The sequence below is a fragment of the Gavialis gangeticus genome, unplaced genomic scaffold (genome assembly GCF_001723915.1).
Source record: "Gavialis gangeticus isolate Ggan-Ray unplaced genomic scaffold, GavGan_comp1, whole genome shotgun sequence".
Taxonomy (NCBI): Eukaryota; Metazoa; Chordata; order Crocodylia; family Gavialidae; genus Gavialis; species Gavialis gangeticus.
Window position 1 is genome coordinate 172,105,464 of NW_017729032.1, and position 23,857 is coordinate 172,129,320.

General features: G+C 41.9%; 1 protein-coding gene across 1 annotated transcript in view; it reads right to left on the minus strand.

Annotated features, from left to right (window-relative positions):
- Nucleotides 1-11,723, minus strand: part of MID1 (midline 1) — a 313,623-nt gene extending 301,900 nt beyond the window's left edge. Inside the window, exon 1 of the mRNA XM_019524500.1 lies at nt 11,449-11,723. The gene's annotated coding sequence lies outside the window, so the exon portion shown is untranslated. The remainder of the gene's footprint in view (nt 1-11,448) is intronic.
- Between the last annotated feature and the right edge of the window lie 12,134 nt (nt 11,724-23,857).

Genomic DNA, 23,857 nt, shown 5'->3' on the forward strand with positions numbered 1-23,857 from the left:
GGGGGCGGGTGAGGGTGGTGCAAGCAGGAAGGCAGGAAGGAAGCAGGAAGAGGTTTGCATTAGATCAGTGGTTCTCAACCCTTTTTGTACAAGGACCCATCTGTAAAGTGATGGCTGGTCCCACCTATAGCCCCCTGGCCCTGCCACCACCCCTCACTCTTGACCCATAGCCGCCTGTCCTTGCTGGTGTCCTTCACTCCCAAGTCACAGACCCCTGGCCCTGCTGGTGCCCTCACTCCTGACCCACAGCCCAAGTCTCCTGCCCCTCTGGCCCATGCTGGTGCTCCTCATTCCCAACCCACAGCCCTCTTCCCCTCTCCAGCCCTGCTGGAGAGGCTGGGCCCAGCTGCCCCTGTCCTGCTCAGGCCAGAGTGCAGTGGCTGCAGCAGCTCTGGCTAATGTGGGCAGCAGTGGAGTGAGTCTGACCCTGGTATGGGCTGTAGAGAGGAGAAGGGGAGGCCTGAGGCACCCCACCATCCCCGCCCTGAGCTGGAGCTCCCGTACTATACCAGGTAGACAGCCTGGCTATGGTCCCTCCTGGCCTATGAGCAGCATCTCCCAGGCACCAGACCCGGTGCTGCTGGCCTAGCCATGCAGCTCCCCACCACCACCACAAAGGGACCCCCACCATCCCATTCCCCTACTGAAGGGGTAGGCACCTCCTCCCGTGCCCCCCTACCCTGACACAGCTTTGGTGCCCAGCCACCTTCTCCCAGTGCGGGCAGGCACCTACCCCCATCCCACACCCATCCCTCCACACATGCACATTCCTGGACAGTCCCCAAGCCCTTGCCCTCCAACCCCTACTCCCCATACACTTACCTGCATCCAGTTGCTGGGGCTGCTCCCATGACCCTGCCTAGCTGTATGCTGGCCATGTGCATGTACGCACGCAGGTGCACATGCGCCCACTGCCTCCAATCACCCCAAGCACCTCCTTGGAGGCTGGAATGCTGCTAGCCTGTAAATGGAAACCCATGCCTTCCCACATTTTTCTGGGACTTGCTTGTGTCCCTTTCAAATAGTCTTGTGACCCATTTTTGGGTCACAACCCACAGGTTGAGAAACAGTGGACCAGATAACCCCTGAGGCTTCTTTCTATTCTATGAGTTTATCTAGGAAGGTCCTTGCTCAGTGATAAAAAAAGTTTCTTGTCGGAGTATTACAAGCAGCTTTTCCAGGTCCCATCCATTTCACATTTATTCACAACAAGCCATCCAACTCTCTATATTTGTAACATTGCAGGCAATGGCAAGAAACTTAACTAACATTAAAGAAACAAACAAAAACCCCATAAACAAACATATGTATGGTGTCATGAGGTGATACAGTCACTTGCCAATGAATACTGGTTGATACATGGGGTTTAGCAAAGTTTTATACATGGCCAAAGAGAGAGCCCTAAGAATTTGTACATCTGCTTTTGTCAGTTATTTTTAAAAAGCTCCCTTTTAGCACATAAACAGGCTATGTAGCAAACAGGAAGACAATTTTGGGATTTTTTGTTTTGTTTTTGCCATATCCAGATATCTAGAGTTAGCCTAGAGGATCCTTGTACAGAATAAGTAAATATAAATAAAGCAAAATAAATTATATATAAAGTATTGAGAGAACACTGCAATGCAAGAAGGATGTTATGTTAAATTGTTCATCCAAGAGGATGACATAACTAATACTGACATAATTTCCAAGCAGCAAAGAAAAACTAGGTCAAATCACATTGACCTATCTAACATAATAAGTCTTTTTTTCAGATTTTTACAATGTAGACCGTGTCTGCAGGCATTAATGTCCGCTGTTATCAATGTAGAGTGTTGTCACAGTGTTTTAATGTCTTATCACCATGTTGTGTTAATTAGACCAAAACAATATAGTGCACTTTTGAACTGTTTAAGTTCTAGTTGGAATCCCTACCTAAGCTGTACTCGTTGGCTTACCAAAGCACAAATGAAAAGCCATTAAACACTTTATTAAAAGTTACATTAATCTTCACAAATTGCTCTGTTCAATTCACTTCACTTGTGTTTAAAGAGGGGGGTTCTACAATTAATTTATCCCATTCTACAAGTCAGCAGAGTGTGCACTGGTTTTGACCTCGGCATAAAAAGTAAGAGCACAGGTGCAGATCTGTACATGCAGCTGATACAGACACACATGTGCACATCAATTCCTTCTATCCCTTGCCATTACACTTCCTGGCCTCAACCCTTTATCCAGGCTGTACATAGAAAGTTACAACCATATTGCTGTCTCAGCATTTTTCTTCCAGTGTCACCTTTTCTCCATGAGCTCTTGTCAACCTAATATGACTCAATTGTAAAGGAAATACTGCATTTTTCAAGAATGGACTCAGAAATTTATGGGTGCACAGCTGTCTGACTGAAAGCCCCTAGGAATTTTACTTTCTCTTGCAGGAAGAAAATGCAATTAGCAAGAAGCTGATAATCCTGGTTCATTGCTTTGCTTTGGGGCTAGAGAGGGTGTGGTGGAAAAATGGGGGCCTATCCCTCTGCCTCTCTGGCCCCAGAGGGCAGAAGGAGGAGAGCCTAAGCATCTGGGCCTTCTGCCTTTCTAGCAGCCAGAGTCATAGAGAAGGGACACAAAGAGTAAGAGCACTCAGCAGCTGTCTTGGAAAACTTAAACTTTTCCAACAGCTTAAAAGTTTCCCCAACTTAAAAAAAATTATGTTTTGCAGAAATGTTTTCTTTTTGGTTGAAAACCTTTCCAATAGAAAATTCCCAGATGACAGTACTGAATATTCCTTTGTGGCTAAGATTTGATGACCAGCTGTGGTCAAGTAGGGAGCGAGGATACAGTTCAAAATTAAGAAGATGGATTTTATTGAACAAGCAGTGGGAGGCAGCTCATGGATAAAAAGTCTAAGAAAGGGAAAAACAGGGAAAGGGAGTTTGGACTGTGTATCAGAGAGGCCAGGTGCAGCAGCTTGTACCAAACTGGGGAGGAACGATGTTGTATAGGATGCATGGATAACCAACCAGACCCATTTTATGGAAAGTTGTGTGTGTACATGTAACACCAAAATGGTTCACAGTGAACCAGTTCAAAATAGTACTTGATTTTTCAGATACACTTTTGAACAATTCCAGGTGAATCTAAACCAGGTTAATAGGTGCATATGTCTATCCACTTCATATTTAAACTACATTTAAGCCCTTTCAAGTGTTATGCGTGTTCATGCCCTCAGTCTCTACTGTTGGAACAGTACCACTTTGTATAAACAACTAAATATTTGTTAGGCCAAAGAGAGACTGACTCTACAGCCTAGCTAATCACGATGCTTTTGTAATTCTAGGATTGTCTGCTTGTTCATTCGTTCTGTCTGTAAAGGAAATTGCAGGGGGAGAACAATTCCAAATTTTATCCCCAATATGGAACACATTTTTTCAATAACTGAAAAAGTTTTATCCATAGAGAAAATGTCTCCCACATCTGTTCCCGAGTGCTTAGAAGAGATAAGAACCATCAGCAAAGGTGATCAGGGAGATTCTGTTTTAGGCTGTGTACATGGATTCAAATAATCTGGGAGAATCTGCTAGGTGTGTTCTCCTGGTACAGAAACTTAACCAGAGCTGAATGTACAGACAGTAAAATGATGAGGCCCTGAACACTAGGGATCTTGAAGTGCTGACACTGTGTAGCCAGGGGGACGGGCCCTAAGAACACATCTAAGTATACTTTGCAGGTTCCCTTAGTCTGCCTGAGACAGATGGCAACACTGCATAGAGTAGCCCATGGTCAGCTTGTGTCTCTGCAGCACAATGTAGGAATTGTGAAGGGGGAGCTTTCTGGTCCCTGCTGGAGACACAGTGTCTCTCTAGGAGGAGGGACGGGGGAGAATGCTAGAGAACCATGTTCTTTTCTGAGAGAAGCCAGTGTACAGACAGTCTCTCTCCCAGGAGAGTGATTTAATCCTGGTTATTCCCAAGTTATTTCTCTGGAGCGGCCATTTTTATTCAGGGAGAAAAAGCCTGAACATCTGTATTTGTGGTTTCTTATAGCCAGAAGCTGAGGCGACCTGAGCAAGGTGCAAGGCCCAGGGCAAATAAGCCCCAGGACACAAGGAAGCCAGTGGCAGATTCAGTGGTGGGGGGGGCAGGAGGGTAGCAAGTGGCTGGAGGCACCAGATTCGGCGGTGGGGGAACGTGCTGAGCAGCCGGACTTGAAGCAGCAGCAGCGCAGCCCGGCTCTGCGGGGCCCCCTAAAGTGTGGGACCCAATGCAATCACCCCGATTTGCCCCCCCCCGGGACAGCCCTGGCCAGAAGCAAATGTACAGCTCTCTGTTGGGGCAGGAGCCATGTTTTGTTGATTCTAAATAGGTTGACCCTAGGCTGTACTGCTACCTTTGCACCCAGTAGAATCATTCCACTTGTACATGTGAAAAACTTTTCACATGGATTATTATTCCCAGGGCAGTATGAGCTGGTTTTGACATGACTGTACAATGTCACTTGATACTTTTCTTTGAATTTCTTGCATCTTAAGCCAGCAGCTGATAGAACATTCACAAAGATTAAGTTTTCAGGTGCTGCGAGACAGTGAAAATAAAAGAAGTGTCCTCATTTGGTTTCCTAGCAGCAAAAGTGATCTTGACAGAGTGAATGCAAAGGAAAGTCTGAAGATAGATGTGATGTGCATGTATAATGCATGACTTTTATGTTAAAAGGGTTAAAAGTTGTGGAAAACTGTCAGGACTCTGATACAAAAGCTTTGATTTTATCTCTTCCCTTCCAGAAAGAAAAGTTAATGTCTATCAATTGCCAACACCTTTCCACAGTCATAAAATTCATCTTAATAAAGTAGATAACTTATAAACATATTACTGTAGCAAAACATCTTCATTCCAGTCCACAGCATTATAATGCAAATTCATACCAAACCATGCAGCTTTTCATCTGCTGTCCCACTGAGTTTGTAGCACAGCCTTAGCTTTCTCTTAATCCCTTTACTACTTTAAAAAGTGCTTTTCAGATGCAGAGAACTTAACATTTATGTTACAAGAAAGACCTAATGATACTCCAGGGCCAAATAAACATGCCCTGCAGTCTTAGGTTCAGCTTTTTTTAAGCTTGCATATTTGTCCATGCACGACCTCAAGGGATGACATAGTAAATAATAACAGTAAGTAAGTATAAAGTGGAAACAAATGGAGAGGAATCACTTTAAATAATTGAGATCTATTTTAGTATATGGAAGGTAAAAATGAACAATTATTTGGTGCTTTTTGCAATTTCTGTAAAAGTTTGATTCTATTACTATAGTGTTGAGATCTCAAGGATATATAGCAGTCCTCAACAGCCTGTTGAACCTCCAAACATCATGCATGTATAAAGAGTGCATAAATAAGCAAACATGGAACAAGTGTGGATAAACTTAAAAGTCTCCAAATTTAAGTTCAAATAGCTGTACTGAAATGCTTATTCATAATTTACATGCATTTCTGCATATCCACTTTCTTCTCATTCTAATCTCTGCCTCCTACCATTCACTCTTTCCTCTAAACCTCTTCAGAGTTTTCTCCCCAACTAATAAGCTGTTACTCACTTGTCATCCCCAAAGAATATCACTGACCCACTCTCTATCCCTTCCCCCTTTCCTCTGGAACTCTTCTGCTGAGGGACTCTGCAAACCAGTACAATGTTTAATCCACGCAAAAGCTTCCCCAGGTGTAAGTGTCCCAAAATGCATTGCCTCTCCCTTGCATCCTACAAAAGCCTTGGAATTCTTTAGACAGGAAATCAGCAGCCAGCCTGTCAGAGCACACCAGACATTCTGAGTCCTTGAAACCTTGACATGGATTTCAGCAAAGAAAGGAAGTCTGCTGGGAATCAGAAAGGGAGAAACATATCTACAAAATTTAGAACCAAATAAAAGGTTTAGGTTTAGTTCTGTTCAAGATGTGGGAGAAGGTTTAGGTTTTATTTATTGTAACCAAATAGCAGGATGTGCAGCCCCACTATAGATTATTATGCTATTTAATAGCATGCAATTGGTAAACTAGTGATATCTTTTAGGATTCAGTATAAACTTAATGGCTAAGTACAGACAGTCAAATAGGCTGAGGCTGAATTGATTCAATCTTTGCAGGTTAGTCCGAGCTGTGTAGATTGAATCGATAAGCAAGTGAACAGACATTCACTTTTGATTACAGAAATACAGCCAAATGCCTGCAGTGGCCCAGGCAAGAAGCCAAGGGGGCGCTAGAACACGCCCTGCTCTGCTGGAGCAAACAGCTTGGCCCAAGGCTAGCCTGCCCATCCTGTGAGAAGGGTGTGTGTGTGGGGGGAAGCACAAAGCATCCTGGGGACTGAGTTAACTTGAACTGGAGGGGATCTGGGACAGAAGTTCAATAAACTGATTTAACTTAAATCAGTTAAGTTGGATACTACATCCATCCAGGTTTATCTTAAATCTGTTTCAGCAATTGTGAAAGCATTTTATGTGCACTAAATTTCTGTTGTGTTATACATTTGAACCAGTTTCTGATCACTTACATCAGTTTGTGTGATTTCTGTCCCTAGCCAATGAGAAGAGTGACTATGTCAGTTCTAGAATTTTTGCTGGCTCAGCTTTAGGTTTAAATTCTTTCCTGCAAAGTTTTTTTTAAATTTCAAGCCTGACCTCTACAGGTAGATAACTGAAATAGGTAGTGTCTTATGATTACAAGTTGTGTAAACCATTTCTTAATCTTGCAGCAGGCCAATGTTCCAACTAATTCAAACACCTTTGAGGAAAATTAAATATTTAAAAGCTTATTTTAAAAACACCAGTATTTGCACTGATGTCATGCTCACTTTATTCCAGCAAATGGATTTTTGCATAACGTGCACCCACAATAAATAAGCAATACCATCCAGTTATCTTTTTCTACTCCCTTTTTTGTTCTCTTCCCCCCTGCTTATCCACCACGTATGTGATGCAGCATGTTCTTTCATATCTATAGAAACAAATGTTACTTTCAAGTCAGTAACATAAATTGTGTTCTGCAAAATTCATGTTTTTAAATGCCCTGATTGGGGCATTTTTGCTGCCTTTTTTTTTAAATCATAACCAACTATTCTAACAAACTATCCTTTGTCCAGTGAATGAGTCCCCTCTGTTCCCACAAACCTACAGCACATGTTACCATAGTTACTCTGCATGTCTATTTACCACACAAGTGATCAAAGAAAGCAGACAACACACACATACACATATACATACAAAAACCTTGCCAGACTTCCTACTGGGTTATGTCCAGCCACTAATTAACTGATATATTCTCAGCCTATGGACTCCATACATTTGTTTTCTTTATTGTATGGGGTACACAAAAAAAGCAGTATTCCCTGAGATAAAGTTTGAAGCAGCTCTTCCTATATGGTTACGATATTTCAGTGTAAGGAAGTATTTTTCTCAGTGAGGAATAAATTAAGAATTAAAAAAGGTGTGCTACAAAAACTCGGAAATAAAAACCACATGTTCAAAAGCTAACATCTGTATAAAAAGGGGATGATTTTATATTTTACATGTGCTATCAACTAAACTCTACCCAGTGTGTATTCACTCTGTAAGTCATATGCCATAAAAACTGCATGCCTATATTTATTATAAATAAGAACTGAAAGGGCCTTCTGTGCCTTATGGATTTTGTTTTCACTTTTAATTAGATTTCAAATGTTCCATCAGTAAAATGCATGTCTCTTTGGACCTTTTTCAGTCTAAAGAGCCGGATCCTGTCACGATCCAAGTCAATGGAGATCATGTCATTTTACTTCAATGCATGGAAAAATCAATCTGCTGTCAGAACATCCTGTGAGCTAAATTATGATATTGGCAGATGCAAAGTCATTATTGTGGCCAACAATGGAGTTTAAGAACAGGGAATATTGATATCCCTGTGCTTCTAATTGTCATGGAATAGATTTGGGCAACCTAAAACAGATACCACAGTGCCCTCTCCAGTTCTCAAGTAAATTCTAAGACCAGACATGGAAAATAAATCCAGTCAGAGTGGCCTCGTCAAACACTTGAGGTCTGGCACACAAGATTACAGATTCTTAAGTAAAGAGTAGATCATTTTTGAGTTTCTTTACCTATGACCTTTTCTCCCTTAATGAGTTGGACAGAATTTAAGTAGAGAACCTTAAGATTTGTTAGCTAGTAAGGGTTTTCTGCTATCATTTCACAGCTTCTGAAAAACCACAGAGTTCACTTTCTTATCCTTACACAAGGTCAGGTAGGCTTATTCTTGTTTAGATGCTTGACATTTTCCAGCCACTGAATACCCAATATACTCCCAAAGATGTGATATACACAGTAGCATGGGCGGCTGGTGCCTCCCAAGTCTGGGGGAGCATCAGTGAGGCATGACCAGGGGGGAGAGTCCCCCAGTGGCCAACTGGCAACTGGGGCGGGGGTTCCCCAATGGCCAAGCAGTGACTGGGGGAGTTCCCCAACAGCCGGTCTCTGAGTGCGCCGGTGGCATGGAGCCAATTTTAGGGAAGACACTAGCACTCTCCATGCCCAGAGTGCAGTGCTTGCTGTCAGGGAGGGCATCAGTGCTCTCGGGGGGGGGGGAGTCCTCCCCCTTTGTGCCCCCCCTATGCATCACTAATGCACAGTAGTTGTACAGGGAACTTTGTATTTTCACTACAGAAGTTGCAGTCAGGATATTACTCGTATGACAGCACAGAAACAGCTTTTGCTGAGGTTTCAAATGACCTCCAGATAAAGACTGCTTCTTTTTACCTGCCTCATTTACAAGTCTCTACACAGCATTCTATACCACCAACCATACTGCTATCCTGCAAGTTCACTTACAGACTGCTGGCTGGGCACAATTGTAAAGCAGGTTGAATCTTATCAGCTCAACAGGCTGCATATTACATTTCTATGGAGAACTGCTGCTCTTCTACTAGGGAAGTTAGTTTCAGTGCTCTCTTCTGAGGATAGGCACTATTGTTCACTATCTGTAACATGCCTTTGGGCTAGACCATTCATCTGCACAATGTGTAGTTGCATTTCAATGCTGATGACACACTTTCCTGTGTGATGGTTAACCCTAAAATTCCAAACAATACTGCAGTTTGTGATGACAAGTCATGCAACAGTTACGTAAGACCTACCATTTCCTGAATGTGCCTTTTTGTTAGATATTTTTAAAACAGAGACAAGGCCATTTCACAACTCTTTTTTCATGATACATGCTTTTTTATTTTGAATTGATTTCCAGCGATTGCATTTGATAGGTTATCCAGATTTTCAATTACCTTGTAAAAAGACAATATCAATCCCTATCATGATATAGTATGTGTCCTTTCAATTCTAGATTTACTAGCTCACTCGATTTTGTTCAGCAAACACTTGTAGTAAATACTGACTGTGTCCGCTGCCAAACTGAAAAAGTTTATAAATATATAAATAAATAAAACACAGAAATCCTCTGAGAACTTCAATTGTACACCTGAAGGTTTTGAATTACACTTTGACTCCTGGGAGCGTCTACAAAAAAAATTAACCATTGATTAACAAGTCCACCTAAGTGAAGGAGCAATCTGATCAGAGACGTCCCACCTGCCCTCCCCAGGTCAAATCTTACAGGGGGCTCTCTATCTTATGGGGGAACTCAGCCCCCCCACCCCACCCCCGAGCTCCCACTTAATTCGCACCCTGTACACCTCGCATAGCTAAGCACATATATAGTTGCAAATCTTCAATGAAAGTAGTTGCTCTGTTATTGGGATATCAAATTAGCTTTCAGTTATACAAGGAATAACTGCACTGAAATTAAGTGGCTGGCCCACAGCACTGTAAAATGCTTATCCACTCCACTTTATGGGTTCAGCTTCCCAGAGAATACTGCTGATTCAAAGGAAGTGAAAGAAGGGAGACATCTGTCGGATCAAGTTGGGCATTACCAAAGGAGGCAAGACTATCCTATTGCTGTCTGCTTTTCCCCTATTCCTTTTGCTTAGAAGACATCAAGGAACTTTTTCATTTTCTCACTTTATATTCGCTCTTTAAAAAATTATTATTTTCTCACCTATTTGTCTACCTCTTCCTTTCACTGAACTGTGCACCCTCTCTCACGCACACACACAAATGTGCTTTTTAAACATGTGCTATAAATATAAGCATCCTAGAAAGGCATTATTCATCCAGTGGTAACAGTTTTGTAGCTAGCATTTTGTTGTGCTGTATGTCATTTTAATCTGTTTTGTCACTGCTTTAACACCTCTTTTTGCTAAGTGGAGTTGGGTAGGGGAAGGATCTGACCAAGTGCAAATGATGCAGTATACACTTTAGTTTTCATTTGCATGGTGACAAGAAATCTCTCAATCAGTGACCTTTAAGAAGGGGCAAATGGATTTTTGCCCAATACCTAAAACTGCTCCCCTCCTTATGGCAGACTAGACTAAAATACTTAAGATCCCTACCTTGTTTTGAAAAAAATCAGGAAAAAATGCTCCACTTGCACTGCAGGTGCAAACTTCTTTCCATCTCCCCCTCATCCCCCACCAAGCCCTACAGACTATAGAGACTTCCTTGAATATCACTCACACAAAGGAACTAGAATGCTTTTCTCAGATGCTTTTCTCAGATAAACCACTCATCTATTGTTCTATAGGTAGCCAAAGTATTGCTCTTGAGATGATTTTTATGTTGATTTTCAAGGGTCTTCCAGCTGGAACTGATTTAGTTTTAAGATACAGCTCTATCAGTGCTCTGCGCTCCCTCAGTCCTTTTCTAACTGCGTATTTTTGTTGTAAAACTATGCACCATGAATGATGAAAACATTTCCCACTGTGAACTTGAACTATGGGAATACAAGTTGAATGTGGGGGGGCAGAGGAGAGAGCTGGTTTTGTCTATTCAGGTAGACAGCAAGCTTTAAAAAAATCTCATTTGAATACTCACTGGTTTTCTAGATCATTTTATTCAGTGCTAAAGTACTTTTTAAAAACTGTAAGATGACTTGAGACCAATATATTTTAAAGCTATTGAAAAATGTAAGTGGTATGTAAGAGTGTTATGCATGGTTAAATAAATCAGCCCTGCACAGTATTGACACATCTACAATTATACCCACAAGTTTTCTCAGCATATGTATCATAAATGAAGCTGTGAGAGAGCCTCCATAATACAGTCAAGCCATGGCAAACAAGAATTGATTAGCATATCCTACAAACAGCTCTCATGCACTTAGAAATCCTGAATCACACAATGACTTGCATGGCATCACTTAGTACCAGCAGAATCAAACTGAAAGTAAAAACTCTTGCTCAGTTAATTTTAACCTTCCCTTTAAAAACAAACACAGGGCTTCAGGCTAAAAACCTAAACTCTGTGAAGGTTATCTAGCAAGCAAAGGTTTACAGAGCAACCCAGCCTTTTCCCTTCTCCCCAGCCTTTTGAAACCTCTGAATGCTTTGCCGTCTGTTTCTTACCTGCCTCATGTTTAGAATTCCATTATCCATCCAGCAGGGAACAATCTGCTTCCAAACTTACGGTGCAGTTTCAGAGTAAAAACACAAATCCGTCAAGTTCCCCAGTACAAACAAGCTGGTCAGTTTTTCGCTCTCATTTCCTTTTATCTTTTTTCTGTGGAGAGTCTTCCTAAAACAATGTCAAGTTTCTAAACCTTTTCTCCTAGCCTATTAAAAGTCAGGAGTAGGGAGGCAACTGTCCGCTTAGCTCTTATTTCAAATCACAGCTCAGAGATGTAGTAGTTGGCTGAATTAGGCCATGAAATAGCCTCACCAATCAGGATAAAGGGGAGGGAGATAGAGCACATAAAGGCTGCCTACATGAGGATTAGGAAAGCTTTCAAGGATTTAAAAGACTGAAAGCAGCTGGAAACAGTGTCTAAGGCTACAAAGAGGGAAGTCAATTTGTGGTATAAGAGATTATTTCCATTCTTATCTAACTGCTCTGGGTCTGCTCAAAGCTTATCAGACTCCTGAGACTTAAAAACAAGAAAATGTAAATGCCCAGTAAAACTACTGAAATATTGGAGAGCTGCACAAGCACTTAACCAGGGACGCTGCGGAGTAGCAACGCCCATTCTGTTAAGAACCACAAGTCACTAGCAACAGAGGAAACACCGACTTTGAAAGTCCTATCAGATTAGAAGGCATAAAACAGCATGACAGGAAAGGAAAGGAGGCAAAATATGATCAGCAATTCACATGTAGAGCAAATGTGCATCTGCCTCAAGAAACTAAAACCTATGAAAATACGCACAGGAATCTGTAGAAACCAGAAAAGATTCTGTGATACCATTTCATTTGTCTCACTAACAAACATCTAGCATTAGCATTAAATCTTGATTTTTCTGTTTAGACAGGATATCAATCTTGCCAGTTTGTTCCAAGCCTACATTTATACTATACTCCATTTTCCATTGCATAAAACAATCCAGACTTTTAAGAAATTGGGGGGTGGAGGGAGGTGGCTAGGTGGGAGTTTCAATCTTTTTCCAGTGGGACCAATTTTAGCTGTTCAGTGCCCCATGTGTGTCCTTCATTATCTTTCTTTAAAATTAACTGAACCTGATGTGTGGCTGCTGTTTTTTAAGCCAGAAAATAGAGAAAGCTACAAAACTGTGGATTCACATCTGTCCACTCCTATGCTCTCCCCTACAACCTCTACCCTGCTGTCTCAGACTTAAAATCAGTTTAGAAGGCTGCTAGTTTCTCTCTTCCACTCTAAATGGAAATCTGTCTTTTGATCTCAGGGGACAATTGGACAAATCTGATGTCTGAAGAAGAACCTCCACATCGTAGATTTGCTACAGCAAGGAGTATACTGGCAAGGCAAGTAGTAGTCACTACCCAAAAGATTCCTATCAAGTCAAGAGATCTACTGTACTGAGCTGCAGAAAATTAGTGTTACACTGATATACTGCTAGTATTTTAATTAAAATGTTTTTTAAACATGTTTCCCTTTACCCTGTGATAAACTTCCTGTACCAAAGCTGTCTATATTGCACAGTTAGGAGTGAAGGATTGGAGAATATAGTCGTTCTTCCATTTAAAATAAAATATTGTTTTCATAAGCATAAATAAGAAAGGAAGTAATATCATATTTGCCAAATCCTCTCCTATGAACAGAAAATACATAACAAAATTGATGGGTAAGAGGTAGGGGAAAGCTCACTTTAAGATACCTTTACAATCCTTAGATTGTAGGTTGGCCGTGTGTTTCTGTGATCCCAACATTTCAACTAAAGCATCCAGGGTGCTTAAACTTGCAGCAAGTGCCAGCAGCCCCTAAAGGACTGTTAGGGCACACTGCATAAGGATAACTGCATAAGGATTATCTACAGCAGCTACAGACAGAATGACTTAGGCATCCTCTAGTGGCCAACTATAGCAATGTTAGGGACTCTTCACTAAAAAAGCTGTTCCTGAGAGTCTGGTGCATTAATAGACATGTTTAAACTCTGTATCTGGAAAACTGCCTGTATCCACAGCTCACTATCCAGATCATGCCATCTTAAATGTTTCATACAACCTTTTGCTGTACTAAACCTAGGAGAAATTGCTAAGGAATGCACTCACTAGCTAGGGACAGACCTTCAAAAAGCCAGAGTCCAAATTGAATCAATCTTTGCAGGTTAGTCTAACCCGCCTAGATTGAATCAATTTGCAACTGAATAGACATTCAGGAAATGCAGGCACATGCCTGCAGTGGCTCAGGCCAGAAGTCTGGGGGCACTAGAGCGTGCCCTTGACTGCAGAGAAGCTGGTTGGGGGGGGGGAGGGACACACCATAGCCAGGCCCTCCCTGTCCCACTGGCACAGACCTGAGCTGGAGTCAGCTGGGCGCTCCCCACTTACCGCTACAGTGGCTAAGGCAGAGGTGCAGCCAGACACTGGCTGGCATGGACCCCTAAGGCAAAGGGGGCAGGGAGGGGGTTATCCCCCCGCCCACCCCCTGAGCACCTGGAGGACTGCAGCTGGGGTCTGCCAGCCCCATCCGCTGCCTCTGCTGATTGCTGCCTGTGCAGGGTGAGCAGTGGGATAAGCTCCTTCCCTGTCTCCTCTGATAGATGCCAAAAGGAGGGGGGAAATAACTCTCCCTGTCCCCTCACCTAAGGGGGCCATGCCAGCCAGCTTCTGGCCATACCCCAGCCCCTGCTGCTGAAGCAGTGATGGGGGAGCAGCTCTGGCACTGTAGCAACCCCTCACATGGTTTCCTGGGAGCTCAAGCCTCTTCCCAGTGAGGGGTTGCACTGCGGCTGGGAGTGGGGCAGGCAGAGCTGCTGCATACTGCATGGGGCAAGCAGCAGTATCAGTGCTTGGAGGGGTGGCCATAGCCCCCCACCAAAGCACCCTCCTAGCACCACTGCTCCTCACCCCACACAGTCTGCAGCAGTTCTAACTGCCCCGCGACTGCCCGCAGTGCAGTTCCCCCGCCCCCACTGGGAAGAGGCTTTCACTCCCCGGGAAACCTTGAGAGGGGCTGCTGCCCCCATCATGGCCCCTGCCCACTTGTTACTCCAGCAGCAGGGGCAGAGGCACATCCAGAGGCTGGCCAGCATGGGCCCCTTAGGTGTCATGGCTGTCAGACCCTGGCTGCAGTCCCTCAGGGGCAGAGAGGGTGGAGAGGAAAATAAACCCTCTTCCTGCCCCCTCTGCCTCAGAGGGCCATGCTGGCCAGTGCCTGGCCAGGCCCTTGCCCCTGCAGCAATGAAGTGGGAATGCCAGGCAGACCCAGCCTGGAATTAAACCACCTCCTTGGCTAGTTCCCTTGAGGCTACTGCCAGGGCTGGCCACATCCCTGCCACTGGAGCACCAAGTAGAGAAATGCCTGGCAACAGCTGCTGCGCCCCTGCCTGGCAGACCCTGATGGGGTTTGTGCTGATGGGACAGGGGAGGGAGGGGGGAATAAACCTCTTCCCTGCCCCCTTCAACTTAGGGGGCCAGTGTCTGTCCATGCCTCTACCCCTGCTCTGGCTAGAGAGCAGAGGGGCAGGGCCAGCCCTGCTCTCTGGAGCAGACCGCAGGGCTGCAAAATGCTGGGGTCTGCGATTTAACTTGAACCAGGAAGGAGTCTGGGACAGAAGTTTCATAAACCAGTTTGAGCTCAGTCAGTTAAGTCTGATACTGCATTCAACCAGGTTTATTTCAAACCAATTTCAGCCATTTTGAGACTGGTTTATGTGCACTGATCTTCTGTTCTGTTACAGGTTTAAACCAGTTTCTGATCACTTAAACTGGTGAACCAAAAGGTAAAAAGAATAATGCTACTGTATAATAATCTGAACCCCAGGGAAAAGTAATGTCTGCCAAGAGTGATTTAGCAGTATCCAGAGACAGGACAAAATTTACCAAAACTGGAGAATTATTACACATTTCCTGCAATTTGGTCTCAGCACTTTAATTCAAGGAACCTCCAGCACACTACCTCCAGCATTTCCCTGGGAATCTTTTTATTCATCTTTAGTTATGTAAGTCATATAAAGGAAGATGAAGAAATGATAAGAACACTTCAAGAAAGACAAGTCTTTTAAAATGCCACTCCTAGCACTGAGCTGTATACATATTTTATCAGAAGACAGGGGTTCAGTTTTCACGACCATTAAGCAAAATTTAGCATAAAAATATTGTCCAATTTTCTGAAAACCCATGCTTGTTGTAAGCAATGAAGAATCATTCCCAACCAAATGATGTTTGCCACAGCATGTTGTGGAAAGTGTTTCTGCTAACAAGCTGAATGTTCTATATGGTTGCCTTTTATCCTCTGTTCAGTTAAATTTCCACATTCAAGGAGAATAGTTTCTGATCCTTCTGTAATTGGCAATACTAAGCTAATGTTTACACTTGGTATACTCAAGTGCAGGACAGATTTAGAAAATTGGGCTTCTCTAATGTTTTGTACTGGCACAGAGTTCTTCAAAGTCTTCTGAAAGGCAGAAGATAAATGGAGATGTCACAAGATCCTGCCTTTGAGCACTGCCAGACACTGAAAAAGACTGAAGGAAGGTTTTGAACTTTGTAGTGAGGTTGTGTTTCAAAGGCTAAAGCAATAGGACTGGATTTGAGGTACTGATATTGCCATGTGGGTTAGAAATGTAGATGTCATTGCCTTTCTCTTGCATGAATATTTCACTTCTGTGTGATACAGAGGTAGGTACGAATTGCATGATCTATAAGGGTGTAGAAAGAAAAAAGATTCCACTGTGATAAAAACTGTTTTGAATCTACTCTGTGTTGCCCATAAAGAGAAGCTACTGTAGATATAAATGAACTAACTTTAAATTACCTAGTCAGAGTATCAATACTAGTGCCTCTACAGTGGCCTGAGTTTCAGCATGGGCTGCCTAAAGCCCTCTATATTTACTTGGGCACTAGCTGCCACTGAAACTTGTGCTGGCTTCCTGCTATCAAGCTAGCTCAGGTATATCTAACTTCTGTTGTCAGAGTACACATACCCTTAGGCATAGGCAACTTGTAGGGAAGGCATGGGGGGGGACACTGGTTTCTGCGGGCGGTCACCACTTGCCACCCCTACCCCGCCAATGCCGCTGGCAGCTTCTGTGGGTGGTGACCGCTTGCCACCCTGCCATTGACACCACCAACACTGCCACCCACGAAGTGTGCCCTCCCCTGGCCCCAGCCTCAGGAGGCACCAGTCTTTCATGCCCTTAGGGCTAAATACAGACAGTCAAAAAGCCCAAGGCTGAATGGATTCAGTCTCTGCAGGTTACTCTAAGATGCAGAGATTAAACAGACAAGCAAGTGAACAGACATTCATTTTTGATTCAGAAAATGCAGTGCATTTTCTAAATCAAAATGCCTGAATCCACATGCCTGCAGTGGCTCAGGCTAGAAGTGGGTGGGGGGCGCTCTAAAGATATATGTTCTCAGGAGAGTTTTGGACTTGTGTACCCTGCATCAGCTAAATAGGCTATTGGGTTTCCATATGGTTGGTTTTACTCATCAGGAAAATCTGCAGGAATGGGACTGGAGAAAGTAGCTTTAAAAAAACTATTTATATAAAGGGAAAAGCCAATATTGTTGCAAAGGAGAAGACTGCAACAAGATTAATTAGTTAATTTATCCTATCCTGTTTAGATTCAAATATTCCAAAAACAAAAATCTCAGCCAGGCAGAGATTTCATGATTGAAAAATTGCATGTACTTTTCATGGAAGACTGTCTCACAGATGGAGTGACTCCAACAAATCCATAATTATCGACACTGGTTGCATTGAGTCTTGAAACTAAGTTATCCATGCTCTATAAATTAATCTCATATCTTTTCAGTTTGTCGGTACTATTTTCAGTACTATTTTGTTTTAATTGTTTTAGGTGCACAATGGATATGCTAAGGTCTCAGCTTCAGACTTAGACAAGTTAAGAGTCACTGTACATCAGCAGGAGCAGCTTGCTGAAGAAATTAATGTTATGTGATGCTAGGCAACCCTGACTATTGTGCTGTGGCAGAGACTATTTTTATGTTGACAAGGAAAATGTTACATACTTTGCAAGCAATGGTGTATACTGTTATCTTATATAATCTAACCTTTTTGTTCACCATTTGTGGGTGCGGGGGGTAGGGTGGAGAAAGATTCAGATAAAGTTCAGGCAACTGTTTGTATACAATCAATCGTATTTTTAATTTTGTTGTGGGACATGCCTAGTATTTCACATAAGAAAAATGTCTGATGGATAAAAGCTTATATTTCCCGATCAAAACATAAAACTGATTTTCCAGTATGCCAATGAGATATGAATGGGTGAACCAGATACAAAGCTATTCTAAAGCTCCTTCACCCAACCACCAGAGATTGCCTCTTGCATAGAAGAATTTTCAAGAGATGAAGACTTATTGGTAGAGAAGGTTTAGCCTGGGAAATAGGAAAAAGGCCAGAGCCTCATTACACCTGTACCTGATATCCACCTGCCATAATACTACTTAGAGCCAAGAGAAGTAGACATATATTAAATCAGCTTGGACAGACACATGATAAAGGGAGGACTGTCTCTCTACTGAGTTGTGATAGACAGGCCAGACTCAAGGTTTCAGTCCCATGTCAGAAGGGAGCATCAGAGCCGCACCTGCTGACAACAGGGATGAATCTGGCCCAGCACATGGCTTAAAAAGATAACAGACCAAGCTTGAAAAAGTTAAGTTAAGCCATCTCAAGATGTGAAGTTTGTCACAGGTCACATACAGGCATTAGTTTCTGCTGGGAGAATTGTCGCTCTTCCAATAGAAGCCACAAATGTACAGGAGCTTGTAAAAGTTCAAGAAATATGACTCTTGCAGAAGAAAAATCTTCTTTCAGTAAGGAAGATCTCTCCAGCAGGAGAGTTTTTCCTGCAGGAAAGAATGCCTGTTTTCTTTCCCTGCTGCTTGATGTCAGGAGTCTGTCTGCTTGCTGACGCCAGTATCCCAGTCTAGGGAGGCAAAGGGAGTGGCTGCTGCTTGCTGCCTCCTGGTCCACTAGGGCTGTGTCCAAGCCTGATTCCAGGGAAACTTCCTGGCTTTGAAATCACCACCCCACTGCCCAGCTGGGTAGAGTGGGCAGCAAGGGGAAGCTGGCAGATCCCAAGCCCCGGGAGTCCAGGAAGCTGTCCCCATCCCCATGCTTCTAGTTGTAAGTCACAGAGAAGTCCTACTGGTAGAAATTAACACCTGTCCATGGCCACAAAGAGATTGCTTTTGATTTTCTAGCTAGCTAATTCATAGGAATAAGGATAGATCTTTTTTTTTCTTTTAACAAATAAGTTATCACTTCAATCTGTTACATTTCAGGATGAGAAAATTCACTCTCCCACCCACTGCCACACTGTAGGGAATTCCTTACAAACAGCCTGTATATTCCTTTCCTGAGTACTAATGAAACTTGCACCTGCAGGAAGACTAAGATATACAATGTACACCAAAAATTTTAATAACTCATGAGGCAACAACAGAAACAGAATAGATAAATATAACCTCCAAAAGAATAATCAAAAATATTTAAACTTGAAGGTGAAAATATTCTAAATAGATGGTATTTGTTAGAAAGAAAAGTGCACAAAACTTTTAAAAAATATAAATATTTCTGTTTCTATATAGATGCAGAAAGTTCACAAAAAATTGCAAAATAGCTTTCTCATTTTTCACTAAAATTTCCCACACCCATTAACAAATAGAGGCACATATTAAACTGTTTTTATCACCCTAGATCTATTGAAATGAGTAAAACTATGTTATTTTATGCTGGGTGAAGCTGAGGCCCATACATATATTTAAATATTTTTCTGAAATATGAGAATGTTAAAAAAAGTCCACGAAATGTAAGTTTTCAAATTATGTTAAAAGTAACAATGAACAAAGAAATTCTCATAGGATATCTTTGGGAAACTCATCACCCTACAAACATGACTACTCAACCATTTAACTATTTTAGTCCCAGACAGTAGTTTTCTTGCCTTGTTCCGACAGCATTGCATTCTTGTGAGTGAGCCCACACTGTCAGCACTTTTCCTCAGCACATTGCCTTGTTCCTAAAGTTCAAACCAATTTACTTGTTGAAGAGGATATTTCTTAGTTTGAAGAGGGCCTTTTGAGATGGGCCCGTTTGAGAAGAGCCAAATTTGTGACAGAAAGGAAATAATTTCTTTAAAGCAAAGAGTCAAACTCATCCCACCCCAAGGCCAGATCTGGATTGCAGGACTCCTTGGGGTGCTGACAGACATGAAAAAAACCAAAAACCCCAAAACCCACACTTTTCCAGAAGCAGCAGCACCTTAGTCTGGCTTGGCTCTGCAGATTCCTGTATAGACTGGGCACTTCCGTGGGCCTTTTAGACACTTTAAAGCTGATTCAATCAGCCATTAGATAAAAGCACCAAAAAAGCCACACTAAAGTGTCCAATCTATACAGATGTTGGGAAAGCCATGTGCAACTAACATGCTGCCACTTCCAAGCATGCGCTGATCCCGACGTGGGAGCATGCCATGTTTAAACTAAAGTGCCATTTATTTTCCATGTCTGCCAGCAGCCACTGCATCCAGATGCAGCAGTAAGGTGAGCAGCGGTGGGATAATCAATGCAGGGGGTTTACATAGCCATTGCTTGCCACCTGGCACTAGCATATGTGCCCAATGGGGCATGGGTATTTAGCCAGCAAGCCCTGCCCCTGGATTCCCAGCCCCTCTATCAGCCAAGGGGCTCTGCAGGCTGGCTCTGGCCCACAAGCTGTAAGTCTGACACCACTGCTTTAAAGTAATCAAGAACTTATTCCAAAATCTTAGCACACCAGAAAGCTTAGTGTCTAGTCATTACCACCTGCCCTTCAGATGTAGCAGAAGTTACCAAATATCTTTGGAATTTTCTCTCTGAAGATTTCTGGGCTATGAAGGGACAAGCCCCTCCTTTGGCAAGAATTTGTCAGAGGGCAAGAATTGGTGAGAGGGTATTAGAAAGTTGATAGTGTCCAGGTGAGAATAACTGTAACCACAGAATAAGGACATTTTAGCCATCACTTGGTAGACTGACTCACTGAGGACCATTACTACCACTGGAATTTAAAACATCTAGCAGGCTGCTCTAACTATACCTGGACTGACTCAGGGACTGAGTCAGAAACTGAGTTGGGAGGAAGGAGGAATGACTCTGAATCAACTTCTTCCCCCAGCCCAGCACCAACTGGATCCTGCACCAACTGCAGTTCAGAAAAAACCTGAGGATCTGGAACAAAATATTTTCATTCATGTTTTTTTCTTTGGGTTTCATATTTTTAAAGAAAGAGGTAAAAGATTGATTAGGCTGTACTTTTTATAATGACAGCTAGATGTGCTGATTAAAAATACTTAAAAAAAAAATCTTTGCAGGATTTTCTTACATGACTGCTGTGCTACAAGGTAGATATTTGATCCACTAGACTGCACAGTTTGGGTACAAATCATGTGCATTAAATTATCTACAGGAAGACTCTGATATTACATTTCCAAATTGTACTGAAACATAGTAAAGTAAAACAGACTAATAAAAAAGCAGACTATAACGGCTAATAGTTTAAATGAAGTCTGATCTCTAACACAAACAAAGATCTAGAGTCCTGCAGAATTTCATGTAAATCACCATTAATTTTTGATGGCTTTTGTATCTTATTTGTTCATTTTTTAAAGTAATTCATGCATGACTACTACTAAATACAGAAAAAAAATATTAGGAACATACCTTACTATTCTCTTTTAAATTTCCAGTTTTAGAAAACCTCCACAAGGAGTGACAAACAAGTCAAGGGAAAGAGAATATTTAAATTTCTATCAATCTCATTAAATTGAAAAATACCTTATTCCGTAGGAATGTGTTACTTCTAATAATGAAAGGTGATGCTAAGCAATTACAGAATCACACACAGACCTTAGATTGTGTGTTGCATAACTTACATGATCACTCCCTAAGCTACAATTTATAGGAAGCATGCTTTATGAAATGCTTCTTGGCTGCCCCGCAATGTACACACACAAATATTCACGCACAAGCACCTGGTTAACAGCATTAAATAAAACCTGTAGGATAGACCCATGGTTTTATTCAGTGGTCAAACTGATGTAAATTACAACCTGCTCTACAGCCCACTGCAATTTGTATGTCACTGGGCACATGTACATGTGCACTTTAATGCACAGTAGTCTACTCTACTGCACATTAAAACATCACATCAAAAACAGTGCTAATATGCTAATGCATGGTAGAATTAGTCTACTGCACATTAAGCATCACTAAAAAGTCATTTGCTTTTTCTACTGTGCACTAGAGCAACATAATTTACCTTTATGAATTACCTCTTATTAGAGGTATGTACTTAACTTTATGCACAGTACCAAAATAGCATTAATGAACGTTTAGTTGTGCCTTCTATGTCCATCCGGTACAGCTAAATTTGAAACCATTTTAAATGCAAAGATTGTCCAACAAGGTAAAAAACTTCCTTTCCAAGGGGTACAGGCACAAGACTGAGTTTTGGAGCAGTAAAGTGGTTCTAGGTTGTCTAGTACAAGCCTTTTATGTGTTCTTAGACAAGTTCTTTACTTTCTCTTTCCTTCAATTTCTTATTTATGAAATGAGGATATTTTCCCCTTTCCCTAAGACTATTGTGAGGATAAATGTGTTAATGCCTAAAAGGGCTCTAGGCATTATGGTAACCAAAGCTATGTATGCCCCTAGACAAAGAAAAGCAGGGGTGGGGAAGGAAGGTTTATTTATGTGGGAAAGAAGAGGCAAAAGCAGCTCCTGCTGAAGGGGCTCTCAGTCCCCCGATTGAAAATGGATATGTTGGAAGAAAAGTATTAATCCGAGATAATTCAACAAGCAGGTAGATCTACTGCTAGATCCATTTCTGGGAAATCAGGGGTGATAAATCCATTTCTGGGAAATCAGGGGTGATAAATCAGTGGTTCTTCAATTATAAATTTTTTTTTTTTTGGTTTGGACTTTTTAATTCTTACAGTTGGTTTAAAATTAATGTTTCTCTAAATAGGGTACCTACTGATATCATTGTTATATGCCACATTAGTGTGATCAGGTCTGTGTAGAAACACAGGTCCTTAGGTCCTTAGACCTGGCATAGGAAAACTCCTCTCAATATTACTGAGAGTTCGGCTGAATAAACACTTCAGGATTTGAATCTATAAGATTCTGATATAATCTGTCAGGACCTCAGACTCCCTTCAAAATCCAGTCCTAATTGGTTACAGGGCTACTAATTTTCTTTATTTCTCTCTAGGTACTGCTATCCAGACTCTAAGTACTGATTATCTGGTTTGTTTATAAGGGAAGTGCAACCCAAAGTATTTGTGTTCTTGGATTTTAGAAGAGGAAAAACAAAGAATTCAGAAGAAAAATCAGAAGGGCCTTTTTCTTTTAGAAGGGAAACTTTACCAAAGTAACCCATGAGGATGCGGAGAGAGACCACAAAGTATTAGTCATTCAGTATTATTATAAGCAAATGAGAAACAATGTCACAGAGCATTCCCTATCGTGTGACTGTTTGGCATCTTTTTCTTTTTCTTCCCACTAGTAGCATTGTTTAATATTCAAACTTATTTATGTATTTGCTTCCTGGAAAAGGAGTTGAAATGTTACCCTTTAAAGCAGCCTCACTGTTAGTAGTGTCCCCAGAGGATCGACTTGGTCTGGTCATCTCTCACCCTTATATCTGTGCCAAAGAGAGAGACCTCTTCTTAACTTTTAAACTGTTTTCCGATGGTACTTTATGAGCTACTATCCCCCCACCCCCGCTTTCTTTTAAATACCAGCATACAGTTCAGGCTTATTAGTTTCCGTTTTTTTTTTACTTTATTTAGATCACATTTCCAGATGCATTTCCTCTTTAAACCTCTCCCCCCCCTCCCCCCCCCCCCCTTTTTTTTTGGTTAACTGGTGCTGGTTATTAAAGATAATGACTACAAAGATAACACATTTCCACAGGTTCCTGGCAAAACTGTTTTATGCTCCAGTCCTTTGATTGTTATTTTATACACTGTGCTCATATAAAAAAGATGTGAACTATTGGTTTGTGAAACTATAATGTTTTTATGTGAGGTGCATTATTTTCAGGGAGCTCCAGTAAGTTAAAATTGTGAGAGCTGAAGCTGGTAATGATTGCATAGTATGAAAGCAAGCACAGAAATAAAATATAAACCAGCATGTTTTCACTTATGCTTCTCTTTCTTTCCCATTTTATTTAATTTGCTTCTGACATCTCAGCATCTCAAGTCACAGAAACTGGCAGGTGCATGTGCCATGTATACTGTTCATAATTGCTTGTGTTTGCTTTATTGGAAGAACTAGGCATGCAACCCCCTCTCTCCACTATCCCCAGATACAGCTGCTCTTCACCAGTAAA